This window comes from Muscardinus avellanarius (genome assembly GCF_963383645.1).
Source record: "Muscardinus avellanarius genome assembly, chromosome: 13".
Classification (NCBI taxonomy): domain Eukaryota; kingdom Metazoa; phylum Chordata; class Mammalia; order Rodentia; family Gliridae; genus Muscardinus; species Muscardinus avellanarius.
This window is the reverse complement of record NC_137799.1, coordinates 21265514-21277741: the sequence shown is the minus strand read 5'-3', so window position 1 is coordinate 21277741 and position 12228 is coordinate 21265514.

Genomic DNA, 12228 nt, shown 5'->3' with positions numbered 1-12228 from the left:
CACCCCTCCTCCTGGGTGAGATGTCCCTCTTCTGCGCTCTCGTGCCTTCCCTTTATTCCTGTCTTTGAATGCTCAGACTCAACTGGGCTTGACTATTTTTCAGTCACCTTCATGACACCAACAGATCCGAGAGGTCAGGTGCTGGGTCACCCCCCACCCCCCACGGCCATTACTCCTAACATAGTAACGGTCTCATAACAGACTCATAGCAAACATTCATTGAAATAAGCATCTAATACGTTTTCAAAGAATGTCAGCAAAGGAAGAGTTTCATGTCCCTTCCTTGTCTCCCCACATTTGGTTTAACAAATCTATTAGGAAACTGCCCTTTAGGACTAGTCTACATCTTTGCTGGTTGAGTACTATTCCATGGCCTAGATGTACCACAATTTGTTTATTCACCCAGTGAAGGCCATTGGGTTATTTCCAGTTTTGAGCTAATTTGAATAAAACAGTATGAATGTCCACATACAGATTTTTGTGCAATCTTGTTTTCATTTCTTTGCGTGACACTGCTGGGTCATATGGTAAGCACATGTTAATTGTGTGGGCAAGCTTCATATCAACATGTATAGGATGTAACATTCCTTTCCCAGCATTTGGTGTTACCACTATTTTTCATTTTAGCCATTCTGATAGGTATGTAGTTACATCTCCCTGTGGTTTTAATGTGCATTTCCTTAATGGCCAATAATGTTGAACATCTTCTCATGTGCTTAGTTGCCATCTATATATCCTCTTTGGTGAGAGGAATATCTGTTTTGGTTGCCAAGGTACTTCTTTTTTTTCTCTTGATGCTCAGTGGATTCAAAGGTAAAAGGTAAATAACTTCTAGAAAAATTATGAGTTACTGACTTGAATACCTCCTGTGTCCAAGGTAGTGTTCTATGTATGAGGATAAAACAAAGGAAAGAAAAGACATAAAATTGCTGTTCTTGTAGAGCTTTTACAGTAGTCCCCTCTGATTCACAGGTTCAAAGTGTTTGAAACTGCAGATAAAACTGAACTCTATAAAGATATTTCTTGACTTATGATGGGCTTTACGATGGGGTTACATCTTGATAAACTCATTGTAAGTTGAAGATATTTGTAAGTTGAAAATGGATTTAATGCACCTAACCTACAAACATCACAGCAACACAGAACACTGTAGCGTGTCAATTGTTTATCCTTGTGATTGAGTGGTTGTCTGGGACTGTAGCTTACTGCTGTCTGGCATCCTAAGAGAGTTTTATGCTATATAGTGCCAGCTCTGGAAACAACCAAAATACTAAGTAGAATTTCTACAGAATGCATAATACTTTCATGCCATGATAAGTAAAACCATTGTAAATTGTGGATCATCTGTAAACACTATATTTTCTCTACAAATACTTATAACAAAGTTTAACTTATAATTTAAGCATGGTAAGAGTTTCAGAACAGTAATAATAAAATAGAACAATTATAAAATATATACAGTGGAAAAAATGGCCAGCATCCTTACTCTTGTGTTTTGGGCCATTATTGCGAAGTAAAATAAGGATCACTAAAATGTAAGCACGTGATACCATGGCAGTTGATCTGATAATCAAAAAGGCTACTAAGTGACTTCAGGTGGGTAGCATATACATCTGGGTTACATTGGAAAACATACATCCAGGTGGGTAGCATATACAGCAAGAATACATTGGACAACACACATTCTGAGTGGGATGGCAGGACAGCACACCATTTCATCATGTTTCTCAGAATGGTGCATACATTTTATGAAATATGTCCAGAATTTGTTGTATAATCTTTTCAGACCATGGTTGACTGCAGGTAATGAAAACCATGAAAACAAAGCTTTGGCAAAAGAGAGACTACTAGCCGGGCGTGGTGACGCATGTTTGTAATCACTGCGCTTGGGAGGTGGAGACAGGAGGATCGCGCTGGTTCGAAGCCAGCCTCGCTGGTTTAAGAGACCCTGTTTCCAAATAAAAATATAAAATGGGTCTGGGAGTGTAGCCCGGAGGTAGAAGGGTTTACAGGAACCCCAGTGCCACCACCACCACCAAAAAAAAAAATAATAATATGTATGTATGTATGTATGTATGTATGTATGTATGTATGAAGACTACTGCTACTCTCTTACAGAGAAAGATGACCAGTAAGCAAAAAATAAATTAAGTTGTAGCATACTAAATAGTCTTATGATATTTAGAAAAACAGAAACAAAGAAGGGGTTAGGGAATTATCTTCACTGCAATTTTAAATAGAATGGTCAGAAAAAGCCTCCGGGGAGGGGGCGGACACTTGAGTGATATCCTGGAGGAGGAGGGGCGGTCTTATGGGGTTTGTATAAAGAGAGCCCTGGCCGGGATGCAGGCATGGGTGGTATGTTCAGAGAGTGTCATGATGGTTGAGATGGAGCAGTGGGTGAGCAGCAGGGGCAGAGCTGTAATGGAGGAGGCTGACCACGCAGGGACTCCTGGTTTCTCTCTCAGTGAGGGGGTGGGGGAATCTTTGGAAAGTGTAAGGCAGAGGATTTGTTAGGTTATGACTTCCCTTTATTAAAAAATACATATATGTACACTCACTTTATTAAAAAATATATATGATATGGAGGATTAAACCCCAGGGCATTCTACCCATGAGCTATACCCTAAGCCCTTTTTGTTTTTATTTGAAACAGCGTCTTGTTAGGTTGCTGAGAATCATACTAGGTTGCTGAGACGGGTCTTAAACCTGCAAGCATCCTGTCTCAGCCTTCCAAGTACTGGGATCACAGGTGTGTACCACCGATCTTGATCTTCCTTTTTGTTTGTTTGCTTGTTTTGGCAATACCAGAGATTGAACTCAGGGCCCAAAGCATACCAGGAAAGCACTCTACCACTGATCTATATCCACAGCCCTTGACTTCACTTTAAAAGTATCACACCGGCTGTGTTGAGAGCAGTCTATAGAGAGAAGCAAGAGTCAGGGAGACCCATTTGGAGACCTCAGTCATCCAGATGAGGCGAGATGGTGACTTTGGATGAGGTGATGATTGCAAGCATCACAAGAAATAGCAGAATCAGGGTGTATTTTAAATAGAGCATATGCTATTTCTTATAGAGCTGGATGTATAGTGAGACAAAAAAAAAAAGTCTGAGCCCCCACTAAGTTTGGTTTGAGCACTGGAAGGAAGGAGAAGCCTTTGATGGGGTTGGGGAAGACTATGATGTGCTGATGAGAGCCAAGTAACCACATGGAGATGACCCCTGCGTAAGCAGATGAGTTTGGCACCTAGGGAGAGTTTGGCACCTAAGGAGAGGTGTGGGGGCACACATCGAGAGTCAGGCCTGCTGTAGCACCTGTCACCTCATCCTCAGAATGGGTTTTTCTTTGGTAGTTATAGGTCTTCCCATCCTATGTCTAAAATCCTTGGGTTCAGGTTTTAGAAATCCATTGAGCTGAACCCCTTGAAACTGTCAACATCTGACTAACTTTTGATCTGCAATTATAATACCTTGACACAGTGCACCCCAAAAATACACTATTCTGCTTTATGTTACATGATACTCCATTTGGGTCTGGACTAGCACCCGGTAATCAAACCTAGAAATACTTCTGCCCAATGGGCTCGTATGGAGGTGTTGGACAAGGATTGGAAACAATGCAGGCCTTTCCGCTCAGCCGCTGCTACCAAGTGAGTTGTACATGTTTTCAGTTTTCAAAGCCTTCAGATTTTGTATTACAGACTTTTTAATGGTACTGGGAATGGAATCCAGGGGCATTCTACCTCTGAGCTACACGCCCAGTCCTATGTTTTTATTTTGAAACAGAGTCTCACTGAGTTACAAAGGGCCTCACTAAGTAGCTGAGGCTGTCCACAGACCCTAATCCTCCTGTCTCAGCCTCTCAAATGCTCAAATGCTGGGATTACAAGCATGAGCCACCATGTCCCAGTGGACTTTTATTATTATTAAATTCACTGTTGTTATTACCTGTGGGGAATCTGGAAGGCTGAACTAGGCCAAAGAGTGGAAGTTATCATGAGGTCTATTTCAACTCAATTTTAAGATAAGGTTATGTCAATGTTATTCAAAGATAAAACCATGTATGTTATTCAAAGATAAATCATGCTCTTCCTGGACACGGAACTCTTTGCTTCACGGGCAAGAATAGGACCTACACAATGACTTACTGGGAATATTTTAGAGGTAATTTAACTGTTGGCAGCTGGAGTTTTTCTGGCTCTTGATCTCACTGAGATAGGATGACTCAATTATTTCTCCTCTTAATGCCTCAGTTTCCCCATTTGTAAAGGGAGTTGAGCTTTGTGATTGCTGAGCATACTTCTGGTACTAATGTTTGCAGGATTTCTGTGTTTCTGTGTGTTTTCTCTTTTCCCCCATGGCTGTTTGCCCCACCCATCTCTGCACATTTTTACACTTTGCTTACATTCTTATTTTGGGGATAATCCTTTTCCCACATCATACCGTATCAAATTCTCCCTTCTCTGGTCCACATCTGTGGGTGTCGGCACTCTCTCACTTCTGGGACACTTACCTATTCAATGACCCAGACTACCAGAAACTACCAGATGCAAGCCAGATAACAGGTTGGAAATCACTCTGACTTTGACTGTGAGTAGAGCCCATCAAACCACACAGTGGCTCCAATGCTGAATGTGCCCTGAATATTAGTCTTTTAGAATTCTTTCTCCTATTCTTTTCCCTAACCACAATGAAGCATTATCCTGGGCAGCTGGGGGGGGGGTTCATCAAATATTTTTTCCTGTTGATTCCTGAATTGGGGAAAAAAGTAAGATATTGCTTCTGAATATCTTAAGTGTGTTTTGGCTTGTGCAGTATCCACAGTTTTTTGCCAATGCCTTCCCTCTTTGGAGTCTTAACCAAACAACCAGATGATCTCATTGGACCCTTATCCCTTTTCTGGCCTACATCTGTGAGTATGAGCGTTTGCTCATTCCTGGCTTTCCTATTCATAGCCCAGACTCTGCCTGAAACTGAATATACAGATATGACATAGACCTGAGTTGGGAATCACTATGATTTTACCTATGAGTCTTATTTCTGTTTGACAGTTCTGGCTCTAAGGGCTGTATGGAATTGAGGGAATCTTCTATTCAGGAGCAGCATGCTAAAGTATAGGTACATCCACAGAGGCAAAGTTGAGTCCCACTTCTGAGTGGGTCTGGCCCACATCTCAGTATGACAGGCTTATCATATTACATCATCATAATTTATTTATAAAGCACTCCTACCAATTAGCTTATGAACATCTTAAAGTTGCAGGATATATCCTTTAAACTATCATGACTCCCAAGTTTAGGGCTTAGTGTAGCCATTAAACAAGTGTTCAGTGGAACTCTATGCATTACACCTGTGGTCAGGGCGTGGTGAGTGGGACTTCTATGTGGGGGCAGGTTCTTACTGGTTGGGAGGATCAGAGGAAATTCAGAGCTTGGGCTTTGAAGTGAATTTCATGGATAGAGAAGGGGAAAAAGGGGAATGATTATAGGGGGTGTTGTTGATGGTGGTGATGTCAAGATATTCAGAGTAAGTAATAACCAGCCCTGTGCACCTCTTGACCCATCAGAATAGAGTCTGGATATAAATAGTCAGTGTTGCATCCCCTGTGCCTACCTGCTGCAGGTCAGCCCAGAATAAAGACATAGGCCCAGTGTTGGGGGCACAGCAGAGGTAGAACAGGAATAATGCTTCAAGACTAATGGCTGTATTCTAGCTCTGCGTCTGGATCTTTCTGTACATGATTGTTATTTCTCGATTCTCTCATGACCTTGGCAGATGGGCATTGTCGCTCCAATTTCGAAGAGTAGGGAACACAACTAGAAAAGTGGTTCTACTTGCTTAGAATTGGCCAAAAATTGCTGGGTGTGGTGGCGCACGCTTGTAATCCCCATGCTTGGGAGGCGGAGACAGGAGGATCGTGCAGGTTTGAAGCCAGCCGCTCTGGCTTAAGAGACCCTGTTTCCAAGTAAAAATATATAAAAAATAGGTCTTGGAGTGTAGCCCAGAGGTAGAAGGGTTTCCAGGAACCCCAGTACCACTAAAAAAGACTTGGCCAAAAATTGAGAGGTTGAGCTGGAGCTGAAGTTGCACCCAGATTCCTGTTTCCAGAGCCTACGCGATGGTCCCTCTGGAGGCCAGTGGGGTTCAGGGTGAAGGTTAGGGTGAGAGCCATGATGTGAATGTGGAGCCATTAAGTACATGGAGGGGAGAGTGGGAGCCAAGCAGAGGCTGCACAGTTCCTTAGAGCCAGTATAGGTAAAGTGTGCTCTTAGGTTATCCGTGTTCGGGGATGTTCTGTCTGGCATCTGTAAACTCTACTCTTCATACTCAAGAAAGTTCACCATGGTCACGCCCTTGCCATGGCCTTTCTGGGGAATATTGCTAGAACTGGATACAGAGTTGAAACTAGGGAAGGAAAAGTGCTGCCCCAGGACTGGGGCCAAAGACAATGGTTTTAGAACTGAGAGGGGAGAGTTTGAACACTGGGCTCAGGCATCAGGGCTGGAGATGAGTAATGTGTGGTTAGGGAGGAGATCCATTATTGAAATGAACAGAAAGTTATTTAACAAAAAGGGAAAAACAAAGCAAGAAAAGAATCAGAAACTGAAGATGTGGTTGAACAAGTAAATGGGTTTAATGCCACTTTTGAGAGAGAAACTTGGGGAGTAGTTCACTAGGGGACAGTTTTAATTTACAAAAACCCCTCCAAGTTATGGAATATGGTTGGAGGCAATGTATGTGAAGGAGAGAGAGAGAGGGAAGATTGAGAGGGAGGAGAGAAGATGCCCTGAACAAGAAAGACTGAGGTGGAGGCAGAAATACACAAAAACGAAAACAAAGACAAATAGGATGACTCAGATAACATGTCAAAGACCCAGAGAGGAATGAAAACCACAACAGTGACAGATCAGAGAGACAGAGAGACTGGGATAGGGAGAAAGAGGGCACGGCAGGGGTGTGTGTGTGTGTGATATAATTGCCCAGTGAATAGACACAAGAGTTTGCAGAGAGGGTCTGGGGGCTTGGCTGGCACAATGATCCTTTGGCTTAGCTGAGATACCAAATCCAAATGGTTTTGTCTTTGTCTCTCTCTCGTTCTTTCTCTCTCTCTCTCTCTCTCTCTCTCTCTCTCTCTCTCTCTCTATATATATATATATATATATATATATATATATATATATTATTTTTTTTTACCATTTTAGATCATTTTAGACCATTTGGACTGAGTAATTTGTAAATAGCAGAAGTTTATTGTTCATTCTTCTTGGACTGGAAAGTCCAAAATTAAGGCATCAGAAGATTCTGTATCTGGTGAGAACCTGCTCTCTGCTTTAAAGATGGCACCTTTTGCTGTGTGGTGGAAAGGGCAAATCAGCCCCTTTCCATCTCTTTAATAAGGCACTCATCCCATTGACAAAGGCAGAAGTTGGGTGACCTAATCACCTCCTTAAAGCCTCACCTCTTAATATTACTGCATTTGGGATGAAGACTTAACACATCGATTCTGAGGGAGCACAGACCTTCAGACCAACATTCACTGACATAGGAAAACCTCTGAGTCAAAGTGTTACCGACTGGCTCAGTCCTGTGGGGGCAAGTCCACTCGCGACCGGGAGCCTCAGAAAGATGGGGCAAAAGGCAGGTGGAGTTCTGCAGAAACTTATCTGCAGCAATTCTTTTCCCTCTATGAATTCCCTAAGTTTTTAGGTACGGCGCTTGGGAAAGAATTTGAGGTGGACAAAGGCTTCTTGAGCCAATGACACTTTATTACAAAAACTCCAAGAAATTTATACCTTTCACCAGTAAAGTTAATAGTAAGAGGAGAGGGAGGTGGGTGTAATCATTGTGAAGTAATAATGAATGACATGTAAACAAAGGTAATAAAACTAGTCCTTCAGCTGGCTGTTGATCTTCGAGAGATTGACTCCTGACTCCTGATTCTTTTCCAAGGTCTTTGCAGATAAGCAGTCCCAGGGGGCCACTTCCCAAAATAAACAAGCATGGCCAAGGCTTGGGGGTTTCTCGGGGAATCTTCTTTGGCTTTCTTGGAACTTTCCATCTTTTGGGCTCAGTTCATATAGCAAGTGTGGGGAGACGTGGTGATTCAGGTGGATGTGATAAAGTTTCTCCAGGTGTTGGCATTTTTTATCTCCTAAATCTGAAAGCTTAAGCAAACTCACAACACAGTTTTGCAGACAAAATACCACAAACAACACCACAAAGTTCTTGGTTTTAATTGTCAGATGTATTTCCTTAACTGCTGAACACTCTTCTTTAGACAATAAGCCTATTAAAAGTCTAACCATCTTTAATAATCCATTTCTCTGTCACAAACCCTCTGCAACCTGCTTCTAACTTTCTAATTCCTTTCTTTCCCAGTTGGGACTTTCTTACGATAAGCTCTTCTTCATGCAAAAATGCTTTTCTTACTCTTACACGGTATTTCCTTTCCTTCATACATATATATTTAGAACGTCTGTCCTTTATTTTGTCATATTCATTAACCATGCGGTCAGCCTCTCTGTCTTCAGGAATATTTACACTGGGCGTAAAAGTCACCAATCTTTTTCCTTGAGTTTATTGTATTTGGGCAACTAAGTTGTTTATCAACTAAATTGCTTTAAGGTCACACACAAGGTTTTTATCTTCTCTGTCTCTAGGCAGGATCTCAAGGGTAAACAAAGTTACCTTAAACTGAACTACCTTAACGGAGTTAATAGCTTAACCTAAGTTAGTGATAGTGAGGGTCAGAGACCCTTTGTAATTGCTGCAGCTGGAATGCTTATCACAGCATCTGAATTCTGGCCATTTTTCATTGTTATTGAGCAGAGCCAAGGACGTTTAGGCAAATTATTAGAGATTTTATTTCCACGGACTCAGTTTCTATTTGTAGTCCTAATTTCACATCACTGGAGCAATTCGTGTAGAAAGTTAAAAGAAATAATAGTGAAGGGTAAAAGTGGGGGATATTTTGGCCAGAGACAATACCTCTTTCTCGGGGCTTTTTGCCGATTAACTATGTGGAGTGGGGGGTCTCAACACATAGATGCCGAGGCAGCAGGATGTCTTGGCATCAAAGGTCACTTACAAGAGAGACTTCCCCCAGGATCACAGCCTCTTGGCACAAGAAAAGGGTGAGAAGACCTTAGAGCCATCTCCCATCTCAGAGCTCTGCTGGCACCTTTGCAGTGACCTTCAGTGACTGTTTGCTCTGTGCTCATTAGCAGAACATCTTTCCATAGGCAAAGCTACCTCCCTGGGACTTCCACAAATTGGGAGCAACACATGAGCAAATTCAGGGACTTTTCCTCTTGGCTCTTCAGGTCATTGATGACAATGATCTCTTTCCTACCATGTACCTCCTTCATTTTCTGAGGTTCCTTCACTTTATTATTAGTCAGGTCAGGCTAATCTATGCAGGCCAGTTTATACTAAAGTAACAAATCCCATGATCTCAGGGATCCCCCAGGAACAGAGGTTTATTTCTTGCTCACACTCTATAGTCATTGCAGGCCAAAGCAAACTAAAAAAACCAAAGAATCAAAACTCTGCTCCAATTCATGTTCGCTCCAGGACTCAGGCTGGTCAAATAGTCTTGGCTTAAAATTGCCGAGCATAGTGGTTGAAGGGGAAGAAACCATGAGTCTTCATACTCTGGTTCTGAAAGATTTTTTCAAAAATGACACACTTATCTTCACTCATACTGCTCAGAACCTGTGCCAATGGGGCGGGGAAAGAAAGTTTGCACTTAGGAAAAGATGGCGAATATTTGCGAATAATAAAAGCTGGACCACAACTGGCTTCTTTACCGTTTGCGGCTCTCTACTTAAACTACTGTCCAGTTATCAAAGGCTCTCAAGGTTACTGAAGATCCTCTTGATATTTGGGAGCCAGTACTTACTGGAAAAGAAACTTGCAGGGAGGTGATGTCCATGGGAATTAGGTGATCATATCCATGAATGGTCCTTTCCCACTTTAGCTGTATAGCACACAGAATATTCATCTACTAAAGTTGCCAAAGCCATGAAAAGAGAAGACATCCATCTTTCTTTCTTTCTTTCTTTCTTTCTTTCTTTCTTTCTTTCTTTCTTTCTTTCTTTCTTTCCTGGGGGTGGAACCCAGGGGCTTTTCTACCTTCGGGCTAAACTCCCAGACCTATTTTATACTTTTATTTGGAAACAGGGTCTTATTAAGTTGCTGAGAGCCTCACTCAGTAGCTGAGGCTGGCTTCGAACCTGCACGAACCTCCTGTCTCAGTCTCCCAAGTGCTGGGATTAAAAGCTTGCGCCACCACGCCCAGGTGACACATGGCTTTAACTGGATCTCTCTACCTAGGCTTTGCTGGGTCTTCTTCCCTTAAAGCCATTTTAACAATCTCATCTCTTATTGCTTGGCATCCAAAAGTTATTGGCTCTTCTGTAACTCCCAAGATGGAAAAGAGCCTGCCTACCTTCATTGGATTTTGAGTGAGTGAGAAATAAGCCTATCTTGTTTGGATACACTGAAACTCTCAAGATGTGTCTGTTTTAGAAGTTAGTTTCAATTGGCCAAATGCAGGAATTGGTACTAGTAGTGGGATGCTTCATCATTGAAACATAAGATACATGGCTTTGGCTGGGTGACAAGTGACAGGTGATTGAACATGGAGGGGAAGGCTGCACAGGAGATGCTCAGGCTAGGCAGGGGCAAGGTATTTATAAAGCTGTCACTTGTGGTGACTGGAAAGGCAGATTCTGTGCTCTCTGAACCTGTCATTGTAGGAGAAGAGGTAGAAAATTGTGATGGCAGCAAGATTATATTTGACAAATTGTTATGAGTATTATGTGAGCTCATAAATTGTTGTGAATTATAAAAAGGAGTTAGGACTTCCGGGAAGATGGCAACAGAGAAAAGTGGGGCTTACGAGCCCCACCAACAACCAATCTCTATTACCACAAAATCAGTGCCTTTCATAGCCAGAAAACACCATCAGCAGAGAAACAAAAAATGTAATTTCAAGGGACAGAGAAAAAGAGGGCTGGAAAAACGAGACACCAGAAACCAGACTGCAGTGCTGCAGCCAGAGCGGCGCGAAGCGGTGGGTGCCATTTTTCCTTGCAGCAGCAGGCTCCAGAGAGGAGGGGAACTCATAACAGAGCTCAGAACCGGAGAGGAGATACGCTGGCCTCACGCCCGAGGATGCGGCAGCAGCGCCTTACTGCCGCAGCGGCAAGCTCACCGGACGGCACCAGACCAATGCACTCAACAGCCCACCAGGCTCCAGAGAGGAGCGGCGGACAGCGAGCCGAGGTGAGCCGCTGCGGATCACCCGGGCGGAATTTGGCAAATTTCTCAGCGCAGGGAGCATCTAAAGCTCCCAGAGGCTGGGCTCAGCACACCCTGCAGGGACTCAGAGCGGAGCTCAAAAACAGAAAAGAAATACGCCAGCCTCACGGCCGAGGGCAGAGCAGCGACGCCATATTGCCACCAGCGGCAGCAGCAGCGAATTCACTGAGTCCACGACAGCTCCATCTGCGCACTCAACAACAGTGAGTCAAATTGCGGCCCCTAGAGGAGAAATCCCAGTACTGTACTCCCAAGGACTTGACCCAGTGGGGGAGTGGCGGTGGCAGCGATATTACACCATAGGAAAACGCCCAACCTGGCACTCCCCATGGTCTAAAGCAGCCTCGATTGACTCCCAGGGTCTGAGACTCTGCGATACAACCCAGTAAAGGAGTAGTGGTGACTGAGATACCACAGACTCGAGATACAGAGCACCTTAAGTGAAGTCGTAGTGACCCAAGGGAAGAAACCAGAGAAGGCACAAACTTCCAAAATCATGGGAAAGAGGAATAACAATGGAGCAATGAATGCCCACAACCCCAAAACATCAGAACCTGATAAAACAGAAATTCAGAGATTTCTAGAAGATCAAATCAGGAAAATAACTGAAGAAATAATAGAGGTGTTTTGCAAAGAATTCAGAGAGAGCCAAAGAGAGATAAAGGATGCAATTAATGAAGTAAAGGCCTCAATTCAAAGTACAAACAACCGATTAGACCACATGGAGAATAGAATCTCTCTCCTAGAAGATGTCATTCAAAAAATGAATGCATAGTTTCTAATTTAGAAAAAAATATCCGACAGCAAGAATCTGACATTGAAGAAATATGGGCACATTTTAAGAGAGCTAACCTAAGAATAATTGGAATAGAGGAGGGAAAAGAAGGTGAAACCAAAGGGA